The sequence below is a fragment of the Sciurus vulgaris genome, assembly GCF_902686455.1.
Source record: "Sciurus vulgaris genome assembly, chromosome: 15".
Classification (NCBI taxonomy): domain Eukaryota; kingdom Metazoa; phylum Chordata; class Mammalia; order Rodentia; family Sciuridae; genus Sciurus; species Sciurus vulgaris.
The window spans coordinates 25,249,002-25,262,628 of record NC_136476.1 but is presented as its reverse complement, the minus strand read 5'-3'; the positions used below and the strand labels follow the sequence as shown (position 1 = coordinate 25,262,628).

At 38.3% G+C, this 13,627-nt stretch overlaps 1 long non-coding RNA gene across 1 annotated transcript in view; it reads right to left on the bottom strand.

Annotated features, from left to right (window-relative positions):
• Positions 1-8,278: 8,278 nt before the first annotated feature.
• The window catches only part of LOC306645381, a 61,125-nt gene continuing 55,776 nt past the window's right edge, over positions 8,279-13,627 (bottom strand). Inside the window, exons 2-4 of the long non-coding RNA XR_013759629.1 lie at positions 11,931-12,002; positions 11,490-11,561; positions 8,279-9,102 (exon numbers count right to left, since the gene is read on the bottom strand). This is a non-coding gene — a long non-coding RNA (uncharacterized lncRNA). The remainder of the gene's footprint in view (positions 9,103-11,489; positions 11,562-11,930; positions 12,003-13,627) is intronic.

Genomic DNA, 13,627 nt, shown 5'->3' with positions numbered 1-13,627 from the left:
TGGGTACAATAATTTCTTTTGTCTTGGGATGATTTTGAAATATAATCTGATAACTAATTTCTTCTTCATACAGATCCTCTAACAGTAAGATTAGGCCTTAAGCTGGGTGGAGTGGTGCATATCTGTAATTCCAGTGACTCAGGAGGCTGAAGCAGGATTGTGAGTTCAGAGCCAGACTCAGCAACTTAACAAGGTCCTAGGCAATTTAGTGAGACCCTAAATAAAATATAATAAGGGCTGGGGATGTGGCTCAGTGGTTAAGCTCCCCTGAGTTCAATCTTCAGTAGCAAAAAAAAAAAAAAAAAAAAAAAAAAAAAAAAAAAAGATCAGGCCTGAGGCCGGGAATAATTGCCCCAGAGAAGGAAAGGCAGATACTATCTAGGATGGAAGACATTTATTGGCTCTGAGTTTCTTTTATTTTTTATGTTTGTATACTTTTTTACTCAATTTTTCATTCTGTTGACAAATATATAATTGAACAATAAGGATTTGCCTGTTGCTAGGCTAGTGGGAGACATCATAATACCTGATTTTAAGACATATTACCTAGGCACAGTAACAAAAACAGCATTGTATTGGCATAAAAACAGAAACATAGACCAAGGGAACAGAAGAGAGAACCTAGTTGAGATTTTTTTGAAATCATGGAAATATCTACCTAAGATGGAATCATTTTGGTCAGAGACAGAGTCTTCCAAAAGGGAGTCTAGAGATCACTTGACAGATAAGGAGCATCTCAGCTGACTCTGAACCAAGCCAAGTGGAATATTGGAATACATATGTCTACATATGTCTTTCTCACTTAGTTTACAAAAAGAAAGGTATTAAAATTCTGCCTTCTCAATCAGTTTTGGATCATCACAAAGGGAAATAACTGCTTGTGCATATGACTCATGACTTCAATAAAGCCTACACCAGTCATGATTGAAACAATATTCTATTCATATCACTTCAAGACTAATAGAGAAAGGTCCAGGTGGCAGGATACCTTCAGATATCAATTTCAGTCAGTATAAGACTGCCAATATAAGAAGCTAACAGAAAAATGAGAAGGTAATTTTTTTCCCTTCTGCTTCTCCCCACAGGTAGAATGGTCCAACTCTAGTGTTATTCTGAGTTTGGGGATCCTTTGTTTTAGATGTGGGAGTATAATGTTTGGGGCAGAAATTGACATATGGTAGTATGACAACCTCTAGGTGGGTTTTTATTTGGGTAGTAACAAATGAGAGTAAGGAGGATGGCAGGTGGTGGCTTATACTGGGAGTTGATAAAGGCAAATCAAACCTGATCAGAGAGAGAGGATTAGCTTCCCCAGCATTGGGTCAAGTCTTTAGAATTTTCATGAAGACAGAGTGTTCTCTGTGGGGAGCACTCTCTGTGGGGAGATCTGCAGAATTGACACTAGGTATTAGGATCTTGAGATTAGCACAGAAGGCCTCCATGGTTATACCTTTGGTTGTGGTGAGAAATACTAATGGACAGTCTCTGAGCCAATTCAGAGCAGGATATGACAGAGAGCAGCCCCTCAGCATTTGCCTTTTTATTTAACCTTCTTACTTAAACTTATCTAAAATCAGCCACTAACCACTTTAACCCTGGTTCAGAGAAATAATGTAGTGTAATGGTGTCAAGCTTACTGCCACCATTTATAAATTATATGACCCTTGGGTAAGTGACCTAACTTCTATGTTTTCATTACCCTATATATAACATGTAGATGATAATAGTACCTACTTCATAGGGTTGTTGTGAAGATTAATGAGTTTATATGTTTAAGATATTTACAACTCAAAATAAGTACAATATAACTATTAGTTGTTATTAGTTTCTCCCCCCACGTGGAGTGACTATAAAGATTCCTTCCAATTCATCATAAATTTTTTAAAAAAATTTAGATCTTACGGTTTGTCTCAAGCTTCAGAAACTTTTTTATTATTGTTATTCAGATTTTAATCTGAAACTTTTATAAGACTTGCTTCCCAATCTTGCTTCCCTTGCTTTCCCACGGTAGTTATTCAAGCTAGTAATGTGAGTGATCTTGTTGGCCTTCCTAGGCTAATCCTAACAGTACCTCCCCAATCCTTTGGATTCCATCCCCCTGGCGAAGAAAAAATGCACACTGAAAGGGTCTTGGGTTTTTCCTTCTAATCAAAAGTTATCCTGCCCCATAAAACCTTTGTTTGTTTTTCTTTTTCTTTTCAATTTGAGGAGTAGGCTATGCCTTGTTTTTCTTAGTTTTTAATACCCTTCTTCCTCCTCAACAAAAAGTTAGGTTTTTATTTTGTTTTGTTTCTCAGGGCCTTGCTATGTTGCCCAGGCTGGTTTGGAATTCCTGAAAAACCCAACTTCCTTCTTGATCATTCTTTTTAACTAGTATTATGCTTACCAAAACAGAACTTTAGAAACACACTGTTTCAGAAGGCAATGAGATCAATTAAATGAGTTTTTAAGAGTTTAACTAAAGGTCACAGAAAACCTAAATGTCACCACTCCCAGAAAGGTAATATTTCTTTCATTTCTTATTGTGTAAAATATGCATGATCAAATCAAAAACCCTTCTAAAATAAATATGTAAAATGTTGTTTTACATAGATATATTTTAAAATAGAGCTGCAGAAATTTATTTTTTAAAATAAACTGTACCCAATTTAAAACATATTCCTAGGATTTTTCAGTTCAAACGGATAGTTCAAAGATGCCTTTCAGGAACATTTTCAAGTAAAAAGTCAAATTTGAGGAGATAATGACTGAGAAGTTTCAGATTTAATGAAAGACTTGAGTCCACATATTGAGGAAGCACATTATATATCATGTTTGTTTCTTAGTAATACATTATTAGATAACATTAGAATGAAGCAATTCATGATGAGACATTGAATAATAGCAAAATTAAGTCTATATTAAAAGCACTGAAGGGAGGGGGAGAGAGAGAGAGAGAGAGAGGGAACCTAGAAAGAAATGAAAATTGGGCAGGTTATGTATTGTTTCCAATATTTTGACTGTGGTTAAGTACACATAGCATTTACCATCCTAAATTTTTTTAAATTTTTAGTTATAGATGGACAGAATACCTTTATTTTATTTATTCATTTTATGTGGTGCTGAGGATCCAACCCAGTGCCTCACACATGCGAGGCAAGCGCTCTACCACTGAGCCACGATCCCATCCCTACCATCCTAAATATTTTAAAGTTCAGTGGCATTAAATATATTCATAATGTTATGCAACAGCCACCACCATCCAATTGTAGCTCTTTTCATCTTGTAAAAGTGAAATTCTATACCTATTAGACAGTAACGCTCCATCTCTTCTTTCAGGACCTGGCAATTCTAATTTCTGTCTCTTATGATTTTGACTATTCTAAGTATCTTGTTAAATGGAATCATACAGAATTTGTCTTTTTTGTGACTATCTCATTTCACTTAGTATCCTCAAGGTTCATCCATGTTTTTGTATATTGCAGAATTTTCTTCCCTTTTTAGACTGAATGATACTAATATACCATGGTATGAATCTACCATATTTTACTTACCCATTTATTCGTCAATGGACACTTGGGTTGCTTCCACGTTTTAACTCTAGTGAATAATGCTGCTGTGAACATGGGTATACAGATATCTCAAGACCTTGTTTTCAGTTCTTTTGGGTACATACTCAGAAGTGGAATTGCTAGATTATATAATTAACCTACTTTTAACTTTTTGAGGAACTACCATAATCTTTTCCACAATGGCTATGCAATTTACATTGTTTTAGACATTTTATTACTCACACAATCCTAAATGGTAGTGGGCAATGGAGGGCCACACTGTGCCTATATTCCTCCAAGCAGGAGGATTATATAGGATAGGTTGCATGCCCACTGTGCAGGTGGATTTCTCCAGATGTTTTATGAGTACATTCCTTTACTTTATAGCCAGGGTCACTACTTTGCTTGTTACCTAAAGATTGGAGATAAGGCAAGTGGCCAGCTTCCCCTCTCTATTTCCTTCATTAGAGTCCTTGTTTCACCATAAGCTTTCCTAGGCACTGATTAATGTTTTTTTATTTATTCTAATTAGTTATACATGGCAGTAGAATGCATTTTGGCACATCAAACATAAATGGAGTATAACTTCTCACTCTTCTGGTTGTACATGTTGTAGAATCACACCAGTTGTTTAATCATATATGCATGTAGGGTAATAATGTCCAATTCATTCTACTATCCTTCCTACTCCCATATACCCTCCCTTCGCTCCCTTCGCTCCCTTCACTCCCCTGTCTAATCCAGAGTACCTCTATTTTTCCCCAGCCCACTGCCCCCCACTCCCTGCTACTACTTGTGAATTAGTATCTGCATATCAGAGAAAACATTCAGTCTTTGGTTTTGGGGGATTGGCTTATTTCACTTAGCATGATATTCTCCAGCTCCATCCATTTACCTGCAATTTCCATAATTTCATTCTTTAAGGCTGAGTAATATATACCACATTTTCTTTATCCATCCATCTGTTACATTTTTGAGCACAAGGATTACAACTTCTCTACATCCTTGCCAATACTCTTATTTTATGTTTGAGAGTAGCCATTCTAATGAGTATGAAGTGGAAACTTGTATTTTGATTTGCATTTTCCTAGTTAGTGATGTTAGGCATATTTTCATTTGTATGTCTTTGGAGAATGTCTATTCAAATCCTTGCCCATTTTTTAATCTTCTTGTTTGGGGTTTGTTGTTATCGTTTTTGAGTTTGAGGTGTTGTCTATATATACTATGTGTTAATCTCTTATCAGATTTTTGATTTGCAGATATTTTGTTTTGCTGATAGTGTCCTTTCATGCACAAAACTTAAAATTGTCATGCAGTTCCATTTGTCTATTTGTTATTCTGTTACTTATGCTTTTGATGCCCTATCCAAGAAATTATTGCCAAATTCAATGTTGTGAAGCTTTTTCCATGTTTTATCCTAAAGGTTTTATTGTTTCAGATCTTAGATTTAGATCCTTGATCCATTGATTTAATTTTTGTGTATGACTAAGTAAAGTTCTAATTTTATTCTTTCACATGTGTATTCCTAGTCACCATTGGTTGTAAAGCTTGTCCTTTCACCATTGATGGTCTTGGCACCACTGTCAAAAATTATTTGACCATTGTATTAGTCAGGGTTCTCTAGAGGAACAGAATATATATATTCTACATATATATGTATATATATGTATATAGAGAGATTGTTATATATATTATATATAAATAATTGTATATTATATATATATGACTCTAAAAGTCATATATATATGACTCTAAAAGTGGGTTTATTAGATTGACTTACACAATCAGAAACTGGTAGTCCCACAGTGGCCATCTGCAGGTTGGACAGCTGGAGGAACCAGTAGTTGTCAGTTCAAGAAGTGGGAGCCTCAGAAAAAAGAGGAACCAATGATGAAGTCCCAGTCCCAAGCTGAAGGCCTGGAAACTCACTGGAGAATTACTGGCAAGAGTCCCAGTTGGAAGAGTGAAGGAGCTGGAGTCTGATGTCCACAGGTGATGGCAGCAGCAATATGTGCACCTGCTCAAGAAGAACTGAGTTTTCATCTCCTGCTACTTCTTCCTCCTACATTTTGTTCCTCTGGGCCACCAGCCTATTGGACAATGCTACCCACATTCAGGGTGGGTCTTCCCCCCCTCATTTTGCTGTCTCATATGCCTGTCTTTTCTCTGCAAATACCCTCATGGACACTCCCAAGAGTTTCTTACTCCTAGGCATTTCCTAGGTGTCTCAAGTCAAGTTGACAATCCAGATTAACCATTTACAAATCTACTCTTTGTCAGTTTGACACCCAATAGAGATTAAGTATGATTTAAACACATTAACAAGGTCATAATTCTGCCTAACCTGATATAACTATTCTGCATACAAACATAAATGCACTAATTCCTTCCCTATATAGAAGGCAAAGTTTCTGAGTGATGCCTACTCTTTTCCTGACATCCCACAATTTAAAATCTGTAATATACATTTAACATCACTTAAGTACTGACACTAAGCCAATCAATATTATGTTACATAATAAAGGAGAGAGAACAAAGACATCCACTTATGTTTACACATATACACACCTATTCTTAACAAAACAGGAAAGGAATACTCATGACAATTACCATTCTCATTTCTGTAACTGGTCATGTAATTTTAGCTGGTATTTATAACTACCTTCTTTTTGTTCTTTATATTTCATTCCTGAAGACTCTGGGTCATTTGTCATTCTGCCTGGATTGATGATTATAGTTTCCTATTGACCTAAATAACAGGACATTGAAATATTAAGAGACACCCTGCATTCCAGACATTCTCTTACTTACCTCCACTGTGGAGTAATAGTCCAAAAGTCCCTTTGGTAATCTGGATCAATCACCCTTATCTATATTATAACTCCCTTCTTATCCTATTGACTTAGAGGCATAAGCCTAGAGTAGCTAGGGAGAAGGTTTAACTTCCAGTTCAATGGAATCATTGCTGTGCCTCTTGGTAGATGCATTCTCCACTCTGAAACTAAGACTTGTTGTCCAGCAAAGTATATGGGTGCAGGGACACAAAACAAAAATAATGCTAGTGGGGGGTTACTAAGGGTAATAGTGAGTGATACCATTTCCATACCTGTCTTTTGATTCCTGGACCCATGGAATCAAAAACAGTAGCATTTATTCGGTACTGATTAAGAAACTATACACCTTTGGAAAATCTTGTCCAAGCCCTGCAGGGTATTGCCACCTAGCTGGCACTGTAACTGCCTCTTTGAAAGGCCATTCGACGGTTCTCTCAAACCAGCTGCTTTGGGATGGTGGGGAATATAGGAAGACCAATCAATCCCATGAGCATGATCCCATTGCTGCACTTCTTTGATTGTGAAGTGAGTTCCTTGATCAGAAGCACTGCTGTGTGAAACACCATGGTAGTGAATAAGGCATTCTGTAAGTCCACAGATGGTAGTTTTGGCAGAAGCATTATGTGCAGGAAAGGCAAGCCCATACCTAGAAGACGTGTCTATTCAATGAGGACAAAGTGCTGCCCCTTCTTTGATGAAAATAGTCAAATATAATCAACTTGCCAACAGGTCAATGGCTGATAACCCTGGGGAATAATGGCATATCAGGGACTCAGTATTGCTACTGGCATATTGGGCACTCAGCAGTATCTGAAGTCAGATCAGCCTTAGTAAGTGGAATGTTGCTGAGCCCAGGCACATCCTCCATCCCTGCCACCATGGCCACCTTGTTCATGATCCCAATGGGTATTTACAGGAGTAGCTGGTGAAGGAGGTTGACTGCTATCCAGAAATGGCATCATCCTATCCACCTTAGTATTAAAATCCTCCTCTGCTGAGGTCACCTTTTGATGAGCATTTACATGGGTGACAAATGTATTCACATCCTTCACCCATTTGGAGATGTCTATCCACGTACCTCTTCCCCAAATGTCTTTGTCACCAATTTTCCAATCATATTTCTTCCAAGTCTCTGGCCAATGACCCACATGACTGGCTACAACCCATGAATGGGTATGTGGTTGCACATCTGGCCATTTTTCCTTCCAGAAGAAATTTGCCACCAGTTGTGCTGCCCAAAGTTCTGCCTACTGTGAAGATTTTCCTTCTGGGTGTCCCAGGAAAGGGCTATAATACTGCAGGTGTTCACTTTTGGGGGGTAATCAGCATGTTGTTCAGAACCATCTATAAGCCAGGTCCTACTTTTCCCTCTGTCTACTGATCATAGGATATACTGCATGAGGCCATAGGTTCATGCTGGGGGACAGAAGGCATTACAGAAAGAGTAGGAGCCATGGGCATTTGGGCCACCTCTTCATCTTATTTGTGTCTTCAAGAACTTCTTGGGTGTGATCATATACCTAACCACTTCTGTTAGATGATGGATTGCTGCTATGCATGTCCAACATTAGTTTCATGGATCAGATAACACCCAGTTCACAATGGGCAGCTCAGGTCACATGGTAACTCGGTGGCCAGTGGTCAACTGTTCAGTTTCAACTAAGGCCTGGTCATAGGCCAGGAGCTGCTTTTCAAAGTGAGAGTAGTTGTATGGTTATAGGTCTAGGAGCAAAATTGGGTGGTGAGGGTGGGTTCTGAGGAGTATCAGCATTGCATCATCAGCTGCACTGCAGCTCAGCAACTGCATCTGGAAGATCTTTACTGTTTCCAATGAGGCTCATTCCCTCAGGGAGAGGTGGAGAGGCCAATACCACAGAGGGTGGGCGGATGCCACTGCCACTGAGGGTGGGGAGGTCACTTCCTTCAGCAAAATAAACTCCTAAAGAAAGTAGGTGTTTCACGTCCCCAGCCTCATCAGGGTCCTCCCACACATCTCTATCCCAGGAAATGCAAGAATTGCTTTCTTTTCTAGTCAGTGCCCTCACTCTAACTGCAAGGCTGAGAGTTAAACTTGCATTGTAATTCAGCCAATTGCAGGATGAGGGTTTGTGTTCGGTTTATGGCAACTTCAGCACTATGACCACAAGAGAGAATAGTTTCCTTCAGAGCACATTCCTTAATTCTCCAGAAATGTTCAAGAATATCATGTATAGTAACTAAAGTCCTTACCTCTCACAAGTGAATTAGGAGCATGAAATACATTTACTTTGTATATCTGTTTAAACCATTCATGCCATGGATTATCAGTGCTGTCTATCCTACCAGGAGGTGAGTCTTCAGCAACATTAGGCCTATCCAGTTTAGAGATTCAACTCCAGAAACCACAGAAGCAAGGAAATTCATCTTTACAATTCTGTTTCTCTACACCTTTCCTGGTACCAAAATCTGTATTATTCAGGGTTCTCTGGATGAACAAAACCAATAGAATATGCATATTTATGATCATAAAAGGGAATTTATTATATTGGTTTACATGATAAGAAGCTGGATAGTCCCACAATGGCCATCTTTATACTGTAGAACTGGAGGAACCAGTAGCTGCTCAGTCCAAAGTTGGAGCCTCGAAACAAGAGAAGCCAAAGATGCAACCCCAGTTCAAGACTGAAGGCCTGGAAAGTCACTGGAGAATCACTGATGAGATTCCTCATTGGAAGAGTGAAAGAACTGGAGTCTGATGTCTACAAGTGAAGAGAACAGCAATAGATGCACCTGCTCAAGAAGAATAAGCTTGCATGTGCTGCCACTTCCTCCTTCTTTTTCTGCCTTTTGTTCTGTCTGGGACCCCCAGCCTACTGGACAGTGATATATACTCTCAGAGCTGGTCTCACCATTTGCTGTTTGACATACCAATCATCTTTGGAAACATCCTCATAGACACAGAAAGAAGTCTCAGTTTTAGGCCTTTCCTAAGCATCTCTCAGTCCAATCAAGTTGACAATCCAGATTAACCATCACAACCATGCATGTGAGTGTTTACACTTCAATTTGGTAGAACCGACCATTTGGAAGTTCTTCCAGGTCTTGGGAACTTTCTTAATGGAGGACTGGTGATGGGGAAAGAAATGAGAGCAATGGTATTGTCAAATAAAAGGGCCAGCGAGGATCAGGGGGTAAAAGTGGACCTTTTAAAGCATCAGAGGCAAGTCAAACCCTCAGCTTATATTGTGCTTTCCAGGAAGCTTAGTTGAAATTTTGCCAATTCCTAACTAACATTGGTTAGTTAAAAATGAATAAGAGCCAGGTATGGTGGCACACACCTGTAATCTCAGTGGCTTGGGAGGCAGAGACAGGAGGATCAAGAGGTCAAAGCCAGCCTCAGCAAAAGTGAGGCACTAAGCAGCACAGGGAGACTCTGTTTCTAACCAAAATTACAAAATAGGGCTGGGGATGTGGCTCAGTGTTTGAGTGTTCCTGAGTTCAATCCTGGTACCACCCCACACACACAAAATGAATAAGGTATAGCACCCAGAAACCAAAATCTAGTTCAAATTCAAAGGAAACAGACTGGGAGGTGAGATTTATTCAAGAAAAAGCAAGTTCTTTGTGACTTAATAGCAGATAACTGGGCAAGTTACTAACCTCTCCATGCCTCCTTTCACCCATATGGAATATGAGTGTATTAATCACCTACCCTATAAACTTGTTCCAGGAATCAAATAATTAATACTTATAAAGTGCTTCAATGATGTCTGGTAAATCCTAACCACTCTACCAACGTTAGCTATTGTTACTCACTCTGAATCATCCAAGCCAGTTTCTTAAAGGCAATTGCCTTAGTAGGTTTCACTGTTGGTTTATTATGTGAATCACCAGTCATTGTATTTCCTTATTAATGAGATCAAAGGCATTAACATTTTAATTACTTTTGTTGAAACATTTTGGGGATAGCTGAACTTTTGTGACTCCTATTATGATCTTTTTCTTATTTTCTGACTGTATTATTTAAGTAATACTTTTCTTTAAATACATCTTTTTCTTACATAGAGTAGGCCTTTTTCTAAATAATCATGATGTTGTGAGTTCAATGTCCTAAAACTATTTTAACTGAAATACATGACAGTAAACTAATCAGTATAAGTATTTAAAACAAAAACATTCACTTATGGAATCACCTCAAATGATTTCATGTACTATAGCTTCTCAGTTTGTAGGTTCTTTAGGTGTTTTATCTAATCTTATTTTCTGACATATTAATCCCTTAGGTTAAGAACTTGGGCAAATGGATGCTTAGTTTCTCCTTTGGAGGGGTAAGGTGCAGAAGAAGCGGTTTGATTTAGTTAAGGGATATGTGCTGAGAACCTACCCTCCCCCTGCCACCCCCTCCTCCCGCAATACTGGGGATTGAGCCTAGGGTCTCTAGGTAGGCAAATTCCCTACCCACTGAGCTACATCTCCAGCCCTTTTGATTTTATTTTGAGATAGTGTCACCCTAGGTTGTCAGGCTGGCCTCAAACTTGAAATCCTTCTGCTTCAGCCACACCAGTGGCTGGAATTACAGATGTGTGCCATGGTGCCCCACTCTGAGAACCCTTTTTTGATTTTGAAAAGTACTTTCTCAAGTTCTTCTTGACACTCCCTTAGCCAAAGAAAGTATCTCAGTGTCAATTCCAAACTCCGGGAGAGAATTGATTAGCCTAGGTTTGGTCAACCATGGTTAGGTAAGCCAGGTAATAATTTACTTGCTAGGATAAAGGTGAACAACACTCTGAGGAAAATTCCTGGAGAAGTCAGTTGCCTGAAAACTTGACAGACAGTTCAAATTTATTTCTTCCACCTCTGCAGGTAAATCCACATTTTCTTTCAGCTCAGAAGTCCTAGTTTGTTGTATAATATGGTTTCACATCCTCTCAATTTAGGGGCACACTCAGGTTTGCAAAGAACTCCTAAATAAAATATTCCAGGTGTGGTTTGATAACTTCAGGTCAATGGACAGGTCACAGCACCTGCCATGGAGGCAATGGGGTTTTGGCAGGGATGGAGAGTAACTCTAGAAGGGCCATGTCTCCTTTCTGGTCGGTCGTTATAGGCCAGCAAGCCCTGGAACTTTTTATTGCTGCTTACTTACAATTGTCCATTATTTATACAGCTGTTCTCAACTCACGGGTTGGTACAGACCCAAAATAATACTTTCACTGGCCTAGGACAAAATGAGGAAAATGAGGACAATGTAAAATACATATATGAGTGTAAAGTGGCCAACTTTTCCCTTTGGGGAAATTCTGACCTTTATTATGATATTATCATTCCTACTTAATTGGTAAAAGAGATGCCTGAGCCCTATGTCAGCACACTAAACAAAGTTATGGTTCTGTGAAATCCAGAAATATGACAATTATATCAGTTATTCAAGGGGCCATTAACAGTGTGTGTTTATTATCTGAAGATCTTCATGACATCTAGGGAAAATCTAAATGAGTCTTAAGATTTCTTCCTTTGTGGTGCCAAGAGTACATGTTATGGTCACACCTGCCTTAAGGACAAGATTCTTTAACAATAAGGACCCTACCTTTAGATGTGGCTGTCAAGAAAGCAACGGGTCCAAGAAATTGATCCTCAGATTTCTTCAAAGTAGGTAGTTCTACAGGGAAAAAATTCTCGCTTTCATCCAGAGTAACCTGGTCCCCAGATTTCTTTTATATTTTTTATTTTCAGAATATTTTTTATTTGTTCTTATTACACATGACAGTAGAATGTATTTTGACATATTATACATATATGGAGTATAACTTCCCATTCTTCTGGTCGTATGTGATGTACAATTATATTGGTTGTGTATTCATATATACAAATAGGAAAGTAATGTCTGATTCATTCTACTATCTTTCCTCTCCTCATTCCCCTTCCCTTCCCTTCATTCCCCTTTGTCTAATCCAAAGTACTTCTATTTTTCTCTACCCACCCCCCTTGTTATGAGTTAGTATCCACATATCAGAGAGAACATTCACCTTTTGTTTTTTTTGGGATTGGCTTATTTCAGTTAGCATGATATTCTGCAGTGCTGTCCAGATGTCTTGAATTCCAATACACAATCCCTGATTAAGTAATAGCCAGTTCTGTGTCTTTCATAGCATCTGTGTCGAATACCAGTAGCTAGACCTATTGACAGTTCTTGACCATATCCTGCCCTGCCAGCCTCTTCTTCTCCCTAGAAATCCCAGTTTTCTGAGAGTCGGTCTCAATGTCTGCAATCTCTGATGCCCACATCTCCCTTCTCTATACATTTTCTCAGATTTAAATAAAATTTAAATCTGTGAGAATTCATTAATCCACTTTTTTTTTTTTTTGGTATGGGGGATTGAATACAGTTATACTTTACCACTGAGATACCTTTCCAATACTTTAAATTTTTTTTTTTTTTTTTTTTTTTTTATGTTGAGACAGGGTCTTACTAAGTTGCTGAGGCTGGCCATCCTCCTGCCTCATCCTCCTAAGTTCCTGGAATTACAGGTGTGCAACATTGTACTCAACACTAATCTTTTAATATATACTGAATGTTTCTCTGTTCCAGGCATTTTCTGAGTTCTGGGAACATAGATTAATAGTTTTGATTCTTGAAGAGTGAATGATCTATTGGGGAAAAGAAAGAAAATAATAGATTATAACAGTGTCATTCAAATTATGGTCTGGGATTCTAGTACCTATACTGGTGTTACTGCTGAAACCAAGCAATACCACTTTACTTGTCTTAGACAAAAAAGAAAAGAGAAGGGATGAATTATTATGATCCCAATTCTTTAAATAAAGGCTGATAATGTTGTAAAGTATTTCAAATGGATAAGTTGACTCATTATTCCCTATTTAAAAAAAAATGTTTCTCACAGAGCATTGGTTCTTACAGCCCTGCTTTAGGGTGAAATAGCCTTTTATTTCAATCCCGTCTTTCAGGGGCTTGTGCCACTTTTAAAATGTATGTATGTTTTTAAAATGGTGGAGGTCCACTTTCAAAATAGATAAAGTATCAAAGTTGGAACTTTGTAAGATACTAAGAGTACCTAATTGGAGCATGTTTTAGTCTGTTTTCTGTTGCTATAACAAAATACCTGAGACCATGTAATTTATTAGAAATAGAATTTTGTTTATCTCATAGTTCTGAGGACTGAGAAGTCCAGGAGCATGGCTCTCAGATCTTTTGGCTCCTAGTGAACTTCTTGCTGCAACATAACACAGTAGAAGATATCACCAGGTAAGATGGAGCATGCGAGC